Raw genomic sequence first — 14,155 nt, 5'->3', positions numbered from 1 at the left:
TTATGTCATCTTACCCTTACTTCTTCTGCTTCAGCTACTTACTTAACAAATAAACCTATTTAGATCTTTTTTAAGCCTTCTTCATAATATCCTAGTGTTATTTCATTTATATCCCATTTTACAAGATATATCAGCTGCACACAAGAGGACATAAGGGATTTTTTTTTACTTTTTCATAATTCTGAGCTTTTGCATTACTGCTGTCATGAAGAAAAAACTGACCATACCCCTATACATGCACACAGACACACAGACACACAGACACACACACACACCCGGAAGTAGAAATATTTGTATTCAAAAGAGTTGTTACTTATTTGCATGCTTTTTCCCATTTATTTCTCCCCTTATCTTTACTGGACCCCTTTCTCCTCCAGCAGGTAAGTGGGCTCTTCAAGAACTTCGTATCTAACTCAGATTGTAACAGAGGCCCTCAGATGGCTTACATTTCACATGAGTTGACCCACTTCCTATTTCCCATACATAGCATTTCCATTTCCCACATCTATACTTCTGCACACAAAAAGTTCCAGAAGTTGAGGTTTGGAGGAGATCTCAAGTGGTTATCCATTCTAAATGTCACTAGCATGGAATCTCCATCATAGCATATCCAATTTTCAGTTGCTACTCCAATAGCCCCAGCAAGGGGAAAACCAACACCTTTTTAGGTAGCTGACTTGGGTTTTAGAAAGTAAGACATTACCTGTCATCAAATCAAAATTTCCCTCTTCACTTCCTCCATCCCCAGCAAAAGCAATAGGGATCACAACAACATAACCAAAAAAACAACAAAAACAAAAACAAAAGTTTTAAATTTTGCAAAAGTACTTTCCATGTATTATTTCCAACAGCAACACTTCATGTATTTGACAAGTATCTTGATCTTCACACCCCACCCTCATCTTTCTCCTTAGTTCCTTCAATGTTGCTCGTTAATCTCAAAGCCCTTTTACCACCTCAGTTGACCTCCTCTACCTGCTTCCAGTTCATAAAAAAAAAATTCACACTCTGTCATATGTGGAATTCATGCCCTTCTAACCTCTACCATTTCATTTAAAGCCCATGTCAAGTGCACTGACCTTTCCTAAGCCCCATATCCTGAAATATTTGTGCTCTCCACCTCCAAATTGCATTTTATATATTTAATTGATTTTTTTTCTGTGAGAATGCTTTTCCTTCACCCCAACAGAGTCTAAATTCCCAGTGGAAAGGACTATTTTCTTTTTGTTTTTGTTTACTTGGGATCTATAATGATGCCTAGCACATTAGAAGTGGCTAATAATTCAATAATCAGGCTGTATTTGTAAGAAACTTTATAAACTTGAAAACCCTTTATAAATGCTATATTATTATTATTGCATTCCTTATTAAATATACTTTAATGAACTATACGAACAGGCAAACTTTATATCTTATTCCAAGAACCAAGAATTTGGATATCAGGACTATTTCTCTTTCAAGATTTCATCATCCAAAGTAACCCCAGTCACTGCTGCCCAATGACTTGGAGGACTAAGGGTTGTAAACAAGATCTCTCAGATTTCTTCTCCAGCTTCAGAGAAACCTAATTCTAAGGCTTGAGTCCAGAGGATATATGTCTTAGAGAAAACATACCCTAGAGAAGGCATGTCTGGAATTGTATGTTAAGGTATAAAGTATGGTTAATGAGATATAAGATATTCCCTGACCATTAATAGGCCTCATATGGAGCTCTGTGAGAGAGACAATTACCCTCTGAGTCATAGGGATTTCCACACTTTTCCAATTAAGTGCTGATTTTCAAGGTTCTAGGCATTAAGCCAATCAAGTGCCTTTAATTAGAAACAGTGTGTATTGTATTGCTTGAAGGAAGGTGTGCGGGGAGAGAGAAGAACTTACCTTGGGGGAATTTGCTGGAGAGATTTTGATGGAGAGAAATGATGGGGCTCCCTGGATTGGTGATGAATACCTTACTAAATCTTACCTTCTGGTATCCCAATAGGGATATTTCAAGTAAATATTTTGATTTTATCTTGGAGGAAGAGAGTTTGTTATATTTTGCATTTTATTTATACATATATGGATAGATATAAATACACACACACACAAACACACACACATATATCAGTGTGTATACATATATGTGTGTATATATATACACACATACGCATGCACATATACATACACATACGTATATGTGTGTGTTTGAGTGTGTGTGTGCCTATTATATCTCTCCCTCTCTCCAAATGCCATGCAAATCACTTTATCTCTGTTTGCCTGACTTTCCTCAACTGTAAAATAAGGATAATAACAGCATATGCTGCCCAGGGTTGTTGTGAATATTAAATGAAATGAGAAAATATTTTCTTAAGTGCTTAGCGCAGACACATAGCAAGTATTTAATAAATGCTTATTCTTGTCTTTGTTTCTCTTTGCCTCTGTCAGTCTATCTCTCTCTGTGTCTTTCCCATTTCTCTGTGTCTATCTCTCTCACAAACACACACATATACACACTATACCTGCATAGAACTCTCAAAGAAGAAAATCTTTTCGTGAATGAAGATCTGTATCCTCTATGCAACTTATCTTCCTCAAGATTTGCCATAGACAGTAAGAGGAAAAGAGATTTTCCCAAAGTTATGTAACAAATATTCTGAAGAAATGGGAATTGAATACCTAACTCCCTGACTCAGAGATTAGCAACATAAAATAACAGCACACTCCCAGTAAAGTCATTAGAATTTTTGGAAGGCACAATTAAACTACTCTGTGAAAGAATTTACCTAATGATTCATTCTGGCATGGAGGAAACATGAGGTTCTTGAAAGTTATGGAAGTATAGTCTTGGCTCTGTCATGTCCTACTATTATGTAATGACTGAAAATATGCACCCCATAATAAACGGTTCATATTTTGTCTAAAGAGCAGTCCAAAAGAATTTGGCAAAGCTCATAACCAGACTGACTGGAGGGTAATGAATTTTTCAAACATAGTGAAGCTTAATGAATATCTATATATTCTAGAGAGGTTGTGATCTAGTATGGTAAAGGAAATATCACAGAAACAAAATTAGAAGTACTCACAAGCACAACATTAAAATGGAAGCAGCTAATAGAAAACTTAGGAAGCTAGATGACTCAGTAGATAGACTGTTGAGCCTAGAGTCAGGAGGGTCTGAATTCAAATCTGTTCTCAGACATGTACTAACATTGTGACCCTGGGCAAGTCACTTAAACTCTGTTTACCTTAATCAACTAGAGAAGGAAATGACAAAATACTCCAGTATTTTGCCAAGAAAACTCTATGGACAATACTGGTATGCCATGGTCACCAGTACTCATGAAGAGTTTGATATGGCCAAATGACTCTACGGAAAAAAACATTAGAAAATTTAATAATTATTAATTCTCTATTAATAGCTGAACAGAGCCCTGGACTTAGAATCAGTAAGACCTGAATTCATTCTGCTTTAGATTCTTAATAGCTTGGTGAACCTGGGCAAGGTATTTCGATCATCCTGAACCTCATTTGAAAAATGAAAGCTTTGGATTTGATGGCCATTGAGGTCGCTCCCAGATTGAAATCAGTAGTCTTATGAACTGATCTTGTTTCTGTTTATATTCATTAATTCTTTCATTCATTCAATGTGGAAAGGATTGTGATAAGCATGAGAGGAGAGGAGGATAGTTAAGACAGTCTTCGCATACATCAAATATTCAATTTAACATAGTCATTAAATTAAAAAAAATTTCTAGGTATTATGGAATGTTTTGTAACATGCAGAAGGCAATGGGGTGTTGTTGTTCAGCTGTTTGAAAGAGAATGTTATTAATGGATGAGTGTTAAATGTAGGTAGATAGATATAGCTAGCTATTTTTGCACTAAATTATATGTGTGGATATGCACACATACATGCAAACATATGTGTGTAGCTCTGTATATATGTGTGTACATGTGTGTATATGTATATATGTGCATATATTTGTGTGTATATGTATATATATGTGTGTGTGTATGTATGTATGCCAAGGCTTGAATATGTGTGTCTATGTGTGTGTGTGTGTGTGTGTGTGTGTGTGTGTGTGTGTGTGTGTGCCAAAACTTGACAGGGGTATGATTTCTTTTTGAAATAGTGGGAAGACATTACTGGTCAAGTGAATGGTACATGCCCAGATTCAAGGACGTTATATCTGATTCTCTTGGCTGATAGACACTTTCTAATCTTATAACACCTTTAAAGCCTTATGGTAATTGATTGGACTATCATAATTTATAATTATTTGGCTCATTTTTGTGAAAAAACCATCTCATCTATTTAAGGATTTCCTGGCCCATGCGCACATCCTACTTAGATGATGAAGAGAAATATAGTCTCCATCCTGAACTTCTGCTGATAAATCTGTGTCTTCTATAGGTAACAGAAGGGAGGTTAAAGTACCATCCTGGCTTTTACAGGAAGGAATTATTTCCTGCTTACCAAAGAGACTGAAATGTCTCTGAAGCAGATGTGCATCAAATGACCAATACTGCAAGTTAAGAAAATGAGCAAATATTTTGTATAGTCTCCTTTAGGGACAGTAAACTTCAAAGTCATATACTTGTCTACCATTGGTTATGTTCCCCTTTAAAAGTCTTTAAAAGGAGAAAAATAGTTCTCTGAAACAGCAAACAATAAAAAAAAATGAAAAAAACACGTAATCAAATAAGTCTATCTTGTACAGTTTGTTCAAAGACTAAAGGGTTTAGGTTACTGTACCAATCTGGGTTAAGATATCTCTCAGAAAACAGATTGACTGTCTCAGAAAACATTCATATTTGACCAATAATTCCTTCTCGACATAATTAAAATGTTGTCAGTCACCCACTGCTTGAAGTAGTTAATTGAAGTGGAAAATGTACCTTCATAAGGCTTCTCAATTCCCTTTGGGACACATGCAATCACTGATTTATTTTCCCTTCAGCAAACCTGAAGCTAACTCTTTCCAAACTCTCACCATTTCTGCCCATTACTGCTTTCCACAGCCAAAAAAAGGATACAGATGTGTTCCTCCACACAGATAGCCTTGACATATAAAAATACTACTTTCATATAAGATTCATATATCTTCTCTTTTCAAGGTTAAACATACCTGAGACTTTAAGCTAAGCATCTATGACTAGTTCTTAAGTTCTATCACTATCTTTGTAAAACTCTTTAGAATACACTAAAACTTTTCCATGTCATTCATAGAATGGGATGCCCAGTCCCGAGTAGAAAGATGCTGAAATTTTATAAAAAGAGCAAGATCTTTCTTGACATCATGCTTCTCAGTACCTAAACCAAATTAAGATGTTATGAGCATCACACCACAGTATTCAGCCACATATAAATCACAGTCCTTTAAAAGGGTTAGATTTTTCCCCCACAAAACCTGGTGTATAAACATACTCCATTGTCAACTTGTAAAGAAAAGTTCTGAACCCAAGTGTAGAAATTTCATTGTATTTCTGTCTCTCAAATTTGAACACATTTCATTTAATTCATTGCTCTAATCTGTCTAGATCTTTGTGTATTTTTAATTGTATTTTATTATTATTATTTTTTAATGTTTTACAATCACTGCCATAAAATTAAGATTTTATCCCCCCATGCCTACCCCCCACTATCCCCCTCCCTCCCCACAACATACAATTCTGTATAGGTTCTACATATACTTTCTTATTGAGTACATTTTCACTATAGTCATGCTAAGTAGTCGAACTAAAATAAATGGAAGAAACCATATAACAAATCAAAACATGATACACACACACACACACACACAAACAAACATGATCTGCTACATTCTGCGAATGAATTCCATATTTCTTTCTCTGAGTGTGGAAGGCATTTTACCTTAGAAAAACACCATTGGGATTTTTTTTTTAATAAGTTCTTGCGTATTTACGAAATTTCAAGTCTACCAGAAAAAACTCTCACACACTGTGGTCGTTGCTGTGCACAAAGTTCTCCTGGTTCTGCTCCTTTCACTCAGCATCAGATCATATAAGTCTTTCCAGGCCTCTCTGAAGTCTTCTTGTTCATCATTTCTTATGGTGCAATAGTACTCCATTACATTCATATACCATAATTTATTCAGCCATTCCCCAATTGATGGGCATCCTCTCGACTTCCAGTTTTTGGCAACTACAAAGAGTGCTGCTATAAATATTTTTGTACATATGGGACCCTTTCCCATTTTTATGATTTATTGGGGATACAGTCCTAGTAGCGATATTGCTGGGTAAAAGGGTATGCATATTTTTGTAGCCCTTTGGGCATCGTTCCAAATTACTCTCCAGAATGGTTGGATGAGCTCACAGCTCCACCAACAATGAATTAGTGTTCCAACTCTCCCACATCCTCTCCAGCATTTATCATTTTCTTGTTCTACCATGTTTGCCAATCTTATAGGTATGATGTGGTACCTCAGAGTTGTTTTGATTTGCATCTCTCTAATCAAAAGTGATTTAGAGCATTTTTTCATATGATTATAGATATCTTTAATTTCTTCCTCCAAAAATTCCCTGTTCATATCCTTTGACCATTTATCAATTGGGGAATGACTTGTATGGTTATACATTCGAGTCAGTTCTCTATGTATTCTAGAAATGAGGCCTTTATCCCTGAGCTTAGCTGTAAAAATTCTTTCCCAATTTACTACATCCCTACGAATTTTGGTTGCATTGGGTTTGGTTGTGCAAAAACCTTTCAGTTTAATATAACCAAAATTATCCATCCTGCATTTTGTAATGCTTTATATCTCTTCTTTAGTAAAAAATTCTTCCCTTCTGCATAAATATGATAAATACACTATTCCTTGATTCTCCAGTTTATTCGTGGTATCAATCTTTATACCTACATCATGTACCCATTTGGACTTTATTCCTGTGTACGGTGTCAGGCATGGGTCTATGCCTAATTTCTGCCACACTGTTCTCCAGCTTTCCCAGCAATTTTTGTCAAACGATCTTTGTGTATTTTTACAATGTAATCATTCATGTTAGATCAACCACCTGTATTCATATAATACCTACAACTATTCTTGCTATGTTTCATTTAATTCCTTCATATTATGAGAAAAAAAGTTCTAAAGAACCGGACCAATGACATTTGACTGAAATGCTGAACTTTACACCTCTGGCACTGGATATCAACGTATTATTTACTAGTTTTTAAGGTAAAATCAACAACTCATCTTTTTATGTGCCTAACTAATTGTCATCTGACGAGCACTGTTTTTCTTTTATGTTTCCTAACTGTGAATGTAGCAATTACCAAAAGATATTTTGTGATGCAATGAGTGGACAGAAGAGTTGTATAAGAACTTATGAACACATCCACACATTATATATGGAATATAATATTACAATTATCTGGCATATGCATATGCTTATATAAAAATAGAAAGAGAAAGGAAGGAAGAAAGCAAGGGAAGGAGAGAGGGAGAGAGGGAGGAAAGGAAGGAAAGAGAGAAGGAAGGAGAGAGGGAGAAAAGAAGAAAGGCATTGCACAAAGCACTGGCACTGGAATTAAAAGAAGTGAGTTCAAATCCAGTTTGTGGGACCCTGAGGAAGTCACATAACCTTTGTTTGCCTCAGTTTTCACAACTGTACAATCAAGATACTTAGCATGCATGCCTATCTTGCAGGGCTATTGTAAGGATTAAATAAAATATTTTTAAATATTTACACAGTGATAATTTACACAATGGATAAATAGAATTCATTTACAAAATGGGTATTAAATAAATGAATATGCATACAGTATGTGTAACAATATATGAACATACGGATGAAAACACTTATATCAAGGTAGTAACATGACTGATCTATTTCTGACCTTTTGCACTTTTGCATTCTTCTGTACATTTAAAAACACATTTTGTTGATATTCTTTTTTCATTTGTATCAATAGACTTCCCTCCCTCCATCATGTTTTTCTGTCTTTTCAAGGAATATAACCTTAAAAAAAAGCTTTTTGGAATACCTCCCTATTATCCAAGCATAGGTTACTATCTTTTTTTCCTGATGCATCAGCCTATTTTTCCTTTCAAACAAATAAATGGCATTCATGTTTTTGGCCTGGTTTTTGATCAAGTCATCTAAGCTTTAGAAATCATTGATTCCCTTTATATGAGCTCTGCAATTACCATATACTTTGTTACAAAAAAAAAAAGAAAATGCATTTTAAAATCTATTTTCCAAGGCCGGCTTGAGTCATTATAATTATATGAATTTTTATATCTTTTCTCTATTTTGTCATTTTTTTTCTTTTAGTTGTTTATATTGTTTTCTGAATCAGTTTACTTTACTTGGCATCTGGTCATATAAGTATTCAACCAATCAATGAGTTTATTACCTGCCTGGTATGAACTCAACATTGTGCTAGGTACTGGGGATATAAAGGCAAAAACAATGGAAACAGTTCACACATTTTCAAAGCCTACCTTCATCTGAGAGAAATGACACAAGCATTTGTAAAAATATGTATCGTGGCTTTGACTATGAGTAGATTCCCTAAGACGGGGGCACTCATGTAGGATATGGCAAAGACCAATGAGTGGGAAAAGACATTCTGAGATCCCTAACTATATAGTTAGGATCAAGTTCTTTTCATACACTGTATAGTTGAAACAAGTTGAATTTTGACAACCACTATACTATACATTTCATCTCTTCTTTCTAGAATTCTAGAGGGTGAATTTCCTTGTCAGCTACAACACAGGCATTAGGCATTGAGCTCAATGTGGAAGAAAAATTACATTCCCCCTCTCCCTTCTAGGCCTTTTGGCCTGAAGAATTAGGTTTGGGATTTTGGGTCTGTTTCATTTCTTTTTTTCAGTTCTCGACACAGGAACAGGAATTCCCTAACCTGGAGCCTTAACTCTCTCCCCTCTTCAGAGACAAAATGTTGATATAGACAATATTCATGTTCTCCAGGTTTTGAGGGGATATTTATGTACTTCTTCTTTTAATACATTTGAATGAAATATTTCTTTGTAAGGGGTACTCTGATTGTTTGGCAGTTAAGTGAAAGTGAGGTTCCGGGACCTATAAAAAAGGAAACACAATTGGTGGATACTGATTCAATGATGAACACTTAAACTCCAAATTTCCTTTAAGATTACCAGAGAAAACTAGGGAAAGGCTGAGTTAGAGTGACCCTGGCCTACAGGAAAGGCCTGATTAGTCACTGTTAAAGATAATTAGAATAAATACAAAATAAATACGTATCATTTAGGGACAAAGTTAATTAGGAATTTGAGTGGGTACCTGGGATTTACGTTTTTTCTTTGACAAAATGCACCACATTTATTCTTTGATAGAGAGTCAAAAAGTGAAGGCAGGATTTTGCTAAAGAAAAAAAAAACAACTAAAAAGGAGAACCTAAATTAAATTCAAGCTCTGTCAGTCATTCCTGTGTGGTCTTAGGCAAATTAATTTATTTTAATGGCCTCAGTTCACTCATTTATAAAATGAGAGGGTTGAATGAGACCACCTTTGACACTGAATCTATAATTCTACAAGCTTTGCTGATTGATTTTTCTCCACCTGGGGTGGTAGTAATAAGGAAATTTTCAAATAAGATAAAAAAAGGCCTATTTTTGCTACTTTGAAGTAGTGCATTTTTCCCCCTTAAGTGTGAACATAAAGTCTGTCCTCAAGGATGGAATTGTTCTCTTCCAAAAAAGGAGGTGAAATAAATTTGTTGGCAGTAAATCTTTTTTTTTTTTTTTTTTTTTTTTTAGGAGCTTGTGAATTCTTCAAACCCTTTTGCTTTTACACCTCGAACGAGTTGTGAAGAACATAGAATGTTCATAGTGTGGAAATCAATAGACTGTCCTTTGTGTATAGAGATGCACAAATTTAGAGATACTCTTAGTAGGTAAATTCATCATTGAAAAATAGTGACATATTAAAGCTTGCAAAGTATTTCCTTTATAACTACCTTGTGATGAAAGTTGTGTAAGTATTATGTCGAATTGATAAGAATATTGATGCTCAGATAGAATAAGTGCCTACTTAGGTTCACACAGCTGAGCTGAGATTTCAGTATGCTGATTCCAAATATGCTGATTCCAAGTTTCATGGATTCCTTTCTCCAATAAACCCTGTGAACATCGTTATGTACTACACACAGTAACTAAATGATTACAGGACTTCAGTCAGTTTAAGGCAATTGGGCCATGTGGAAATTGTAGCCCCACAATTTTGTTTGTTGAAAGTTCTAACCTAGAACTGATGATTACATAACTTTAAATTAGGTAAAATTAGTTTCCAGGACTTCAGAACATCCTGGTTATACTCTCCTCCTCTAATCTATTTTTTCCCCTCTCTCTTTCCCTCAAATTGTCCAGGTTCCTCTGTCTACTTCTCTCTGCCTGGACCACCTGCTCTATATGAATGAACAGTTGAATATGACAGTCCCCAAAGCTAATTTGATTGATAGCTTCCTTGAGAGGTGTAGCTTGCAGGAACAAATGAAAGTGAAGATGTACTCTAGCTTTTCAAACTGCATGTAGGCCATTGTGGTCTATTCCTGACATATGCTTTTATGAGGGATATTTATAAGTTGGAGAGTGCTGTGAAGAGGGCAGCCAAGGTTAGTTGAAAAAATATCTATATAATACTTAGCCTGGAGAAATGACAGTGTAGGGATGCAGTGGGGACCTATAACTATTTTTCATTATTAGAAGACAATCAAGTGGAGATGTATGTTCTTTTACTTACTAAATATTATTCTGTTTATTTATGTTAATATTTGCCAATTACATAGTATATATTTAAAATAATGTATTTCAATAAGTATTTCTCAATTGCAATGTAGTTTTTAGTGATCTTTTTTTTTAAATTTTGAATTCCAACATTTCTCCTGCCCTCTTGTCCTTCCACATCCTTGAGAAAGCAAACCCTTTGATACCAATGATACCTGAGAAATCATGGAAAATGTCTTTCTATATTAGGCCCATTGAAAAAGAAAACAAAATAAATCAATACAAATAAAATTACTAAGTATGCATCAATATGCATTCAGAGTTCTTTAGTTCTCTCTGCAGAAATAGATAGAATTTTTCATCATGAGTCCTTTGAAATTGCCTTGGGTTTTTGTCTTGATCAGATTAGTTAAGTCTTTCACAAATGATCATCTTTATAACATTACTGTTACTTTGTACAATGTTCTCCTAGTTCTGCTCACTTCATTTTGCTTCAGTTCGTATGCATCTTCCTAAGTTTCTGTTAAACCATTAAACCATTCTGTTCATCATTTCTTATAGAAAAATAGTTTTCAATCACCATGAGATCCCACAACTGATTCAGCCATCTCTCAATTGATGGGCATGCCCTTTGTTTCCAATTCTTTGCCACCACAAAAAGATCTGTTAGAAATAGGTTTCTACTTATCACTCCTTTCCCATTTCCTTCCATCTTTTTTGGCATACAGATCTAATAGGACTATAGCTGGATCAAATGATATGCACAGTTTTATAACCCTTTGAGTATAGTTACTAACTGTTCTGTAGAATCCACTAAAAGTGCACTAGTGTCCCAATTTTTCACATATCCTCTAACATTTGCTCTTTTCCTTTCCATCATGTTAGCTGGTAAATAGGTGTGAAGTAATATCTCAGAGTTATTTGACTTTGCATTTCTCTTGTTAGTAGTGCTTTAGAGAATTACTATGTGCCTATTGATTGCTTTGACTTATTTTTTCTGAAAAATATGTGTTCATATTCATTGACCATTTATCGATTGGTGAATGGCTCTTATCTTATGAAGTCAGCTCAGTTACCTATACATTTCAGAAATGAGACCTATAGCAAAGAAACTTCCTATCATCTGCCCACACCTCCCCACCCCAATTTCCTGTTTTCCTTCTAATTTTAGACTGGGCTAGTTTTATTTGTGCAGATGGTTTTAAATTTTATGTAATCAAAACGATCTTCTTTTACTTCTGCTCCTCCTCTCTATCTCTTGTTTTGTCATTACCTCTTCACTTAGCAAAGATCTGACAGGCACATTTTTTTTTTCCATACTACTCTAACTTACTCATGTTATCATTTATTTATCTTCACCTTATTTTGGTATAGATGCAAGATGTTGGTCTATGTCTAGATTCTGTACAACTGTTTTCCATTTTTCTCAGGAATTTTTCTCAAATGTTAAGACTTTATCCCAAATGTTTGGATCTTTAGATTCCTTAAACAGTAGAGTAGTACGGTAATTTACTACTGTGTATGGATAAAGCACCGGGTTGGGGAGAATCCTGTCTTAGCTATTAGCTATGTGACCCTGAACAAGTTACTTAACTGTTTCCCTCAGTTCCCTCATTTGTAAAATGAGCTGGAGAAGGAAATGACAAACCTCTCCAGCATCTTTGCCAAGAAAATTCCAAATGGGGTCACAAAGAGTCAGACATGACTGAAATAACAAGAAAAATGTATACCTAATCTATTACACTGATCCATCATTGTATTTCTTAGCCAGTATCAGGTTGTTTTGATGATTACCTTTTTGTAATATAGCTTGAAATCTTGTACTCTTAGGCTGCCCTATATTTTTCCATTGAATCCCTTGATATTCATGATCCTTTGATTTTCCAAATGAATATTGTTTCTACTTTTTTCTAGCTCTCTACAATAATTGTTTGGTAGTTGGATTGGTATGGCATTTAATAAGTAAATTAACTTGGGTAGAATTGTCACTTTTATTGTACTGGTTTGATTTGCCTATAAGAATTAAGGTTTATTTGTGTGAAGTGTTTTGTGAATGCATTCATGTAGTCCTTGGGTTTATTTTTGAAGGTGCACTCCCAAGTATTTCATATAATTTGCATTTATTTTAAATGGATTTTTTTTCTTTCTATCTCTTGATGCTGGGTTTTGTAAGTGGTATGAAGGAATGCTGATGTTTAAGAGGATATATTTTGCATCCTACAACTGTGAGGGTTGTATTTTGTCAGATATTTTTTGCATTCATTCATTCATGTAACCATGTGCTTTTTGTTGTTGTTTATCTATTGATATGGTCAAGTATGGTGAGAGTTTTCCTAATATTGAACCGTCCCTACATTCCTGGTTTAACTCCTACTTGGTTATAGTCTCTGGTTTTTGAGATATATCACTGTATTCACCTTGCTAATAACTGATTTAAAATTTTTGCTGCAATATTCATTAAGGAAATTGGTTTGTAGGTGTTGTTGGTGTAGTTTCTTTTTCTTTCCTCCATCTCCCTGGTTTAGGTGTCCTGCAACTTTCTTTTATGGCACCTAAACCAGGGAGAGAGAAGGTCAATGACTGAAAGCAAGGTCTCATAAAAAAATCATAGGGCATTTTTGAGAGCCAACAAGCAGGAGAAAGCAGATTCTATTGCATTTGAAATGACAAAACATAGATGTGATCAAGTATTAATTCATTGAAAACAGTGAATATGAAGGACAAAGAAATTCATCAGAGATTTGCACCGATTTGTACAGAGTGAATGCATCAGAACAAAACAAATGATTATGAATAGAAACAATAATAGAAGAACAAGAATTATAACAAGCAGCATTAGAAGCTGAATTCTGAGTTAGGCTAATGAACACATTTTTTGTATAATGATAGTAGTATCCCATAAAGCATGTTTCACTGTGGGTAAATTGAAATTGTTCTTTAGACAAATCATTGCTATAGAAATGTAAGGGACATCAAAGACTATGTCATCCAGCCCCCTCATTTTTCAGATGAGGACCCTGGGTCTCATAGACATTGTATGTGTTCGTCCTTCATTGCTGAAGAAGACCATGCCATCAAAGAAATGATGACATGACTAGCACTTGACTTTGTTTTGAGTGAGGGAGAGTTGTGCAGGTCACCAGCCTCACCTCTCCTCCAGAGCCATCTGAATCCAGTGACTGGATATTCATCAAGATAACTGGAGAGGACCCAGGAAGAGGCAATTAGGGTTAATTGACTTGCCCAAGGTCACACAGCTAGCGAGTGTCAAGTGTCTGAGGTGAGTTTTGAACTCAGTTCCTCCTGACTCCTGCCCTGGTGCTCTATACACTGCACCAGACATTAAATGACTTGTTCAATGGTAAGGTATTAATGAGGGTATTAAGAGCCTGGATTGGAACCCCAGGTACTCTTACTCAAATATCAAACACTTTTCCCTG

This window comes from Notamacropus eugenii, chromosome 1, assembly GCF_028372415.1.
Source record: "Notamacropus eugenii isolate mMacEug1 chromosome 1, mMacEug1.pri_v2, whole genome shotgun sequence".
NCBI classification, from domain to species: Eukaryota; Metazoa; Chordata; class Mammalia; order Diprotodontia; family Macropodidae; genus Notamacropus; species Notamacropus eugenii.
This window is presented reverse-complemented; position numbering follows the sequence as displayed.